The sequence below is a fragment of the Adiantum capillus-veneris genome, chromosome 27, assembly GCF_014529385.1.
Source record: "Adiantum capillus-veneris isolate H3 chromosome 27, ASM1452938v2, whole genome shotgun sequence".
Classification (NCBI taxonomy): Eukaryota; Viridiplantae; Streptophyta; class Polypodiopsida; order Polypodiales; family Pteridaceae; genus Adiantum; species Adiantum capillus-veneris.
Window position 1 is genome coordinate 139,720,388 of NC_140957.1, and position 2,073 is coordinate 139,722,460.

Below are 2,073 nucleotides of genomic sequence, written 5' to 3' on the forward strand. Positions count from 1 at the left end.
AGAATATTCCGACGAAAAAAAGTCTCGGGGGCCTCCGCCCCCGAGGCCTTTAAAGTTGCCCTTGATTCTTGTCCGTGAAAATTTTGGTTTTCGGTGAGTGATTTTCCTTCACGCACGATGGCTTCTCCTCATAATGGGGGCCTTACAAATGTGCGCTTTTACCATAGAAAATTACAAGGGTAAATCAGGCTCCATACTTAACAGTCCTCAAAGTCCATTGCATCTATGCAACACTCATTCACTTTCTTATGTTTCTTTACGTACATGTTTGCATGCAATGTTTTGTTTCACAAGCCTGCTAAAAAGATTGAAATCAACTTATTTTGGCTAGGCTTTTCATCGTCTGGGCATCTTGCGACGTATTTCTTTAGCCTATTCACACAGTCCCTCACCAACTCATTCTCTTTTTGCTTGAAGGCGTTAATGTACGTGATTGTGCTATGCTTTGGACCCATCTTAGAAAATGCTGCAATAAAGTCGTTTTCCACATTCTGGAGACTATCTTCATGCATGGCTCCAAAGTTTGAAACCATGACTGTGCTTTTCCCTCAAGAGTTAGGCCAAATCCCTCTATTTGTGTGTGAGATTCTGAAACTCGTTCTGCTCTCAAAACTTGCCTAAAAGTGGAAATATGGTCATGTGGATTTGTGGATCCATCATCCCTCTTCACCAACTTTTGCAATTGTCAAGGTCTCATTCGTTGAGCGTACTCATCATCGTGTCTCCGCTCGTCATCTTGGATGCTTGTCCTGGGAAGATCTACTCTTCCATCATGTGGCTTGATTAGCTCTTCTGTAGCCATAATACCACCGTTGTCTTCTCTACTCGTTCCTCTCACATTAGGCATATTGGTATGCCCAGACGTAGGTGGTTCAAACTTTTAGGCTTGGTTTCTATGAAAGTCACAGCTTTTGGTGCTCATGCCTCTTGAACAATGCTTTGTCTGAAACTGAGAAAAAGTGTCTAAGGTCAACCGGGTTGATCCTAACATACTCTTCTCCTCTTGAGTCATAATATTGGCATACATGGTCTACCATTTCCCTATGGACATATAAGGTGTTCTCCCATGGGTAGTCTACAATTTTCGTTTCAAGGGTTCTTTAAAAGTTGCATTCAACATCTTCATATATCACCTTTTGCGGATTTAACGTTTTAAGCCTATGCACTAAAATTGTTTCTTCAGATTTAGTGTTGTGCTTGTGGCTTCCTTTTCCAGGTGATTCAGAAATCAAATAAGTTGGAAATTTACATGGCCTTTCTTGTGTCCAAGTTGGTTCGTCCCTTGTGGCATGTCCGTTTGGAATGACGCTTCCTAGGTTGTCCACATTCTTCGGGTCCGATGCGAAGACGTACAATACTCCATCCTTGTCTACATAATGGTCTCCTTGGTTGTTCGCCCATAGAATTGGGTATGTTGGAGTTGGATGTTCTTCAACCTTGATTAGGTACATGTTCATTGGCTCACAATAAACTTTAGCTCCAGAGGCACTAGCATCTACAAACGTTTGTTTGACATTATATTCAATGCTAGATGCATGTGCATGCATGTCTTGGAATGGATTACATCCCATGTTTAGTTGCTTCGCAAAGTCTTTGACAGACATCTTGCTAGTTGTCAATAATTTGTGTTTAAGTGCAGTGTATAGTGGTTGCAGTTTTTGACGTTTTTACTATTTTTGTGAGTTTTGAATGCATATGCATTGCAATGCTTAGAAGGTCCACTTTATGCACTTATCCTGCACCAAAAATGTGTTTTTGATGTTGCAATGATGTCTTTTATGTCCTGTGTCCATAATACAATAGGATAAAAACTTGTAGCGTTTTTGGCTTTTGAACCACTCAAACTTTCGAGTGTAAACGGAGGTCTTTTGGTCACTTCTGGAAAACCCCGACCACAAACTATTCTGTGCCATTGGAACCTAGCAGATTGTGTTTGGATGTTTTCTTGACTTTGTAGAGTGGCTTATGCTCTCGAAAGCGATAAAAAAACTTTCTAGATCGGAGTTCCGAAGCAAAAGTTATGCCAATTTCAGTGAAAGTGAATGTTTTTGTTGTTTTCTGCAAAATATGTCA

The 2,073-nt window shown here is 40.6% G+C and overlaps 1 pseudogene; it reads right to left on the reverse strand.

Moving 5' to 3' along the window:
* Positions 1-1,228: 1,228 nt before the first annotated feature.
* LOC147422838 (uncharacterized) lies at positions 1,229-1,695 on the reverse strand (annotated as a pseudogene).
* Positions 1,696-2,073: the final 378 nt, after the last annotated feature.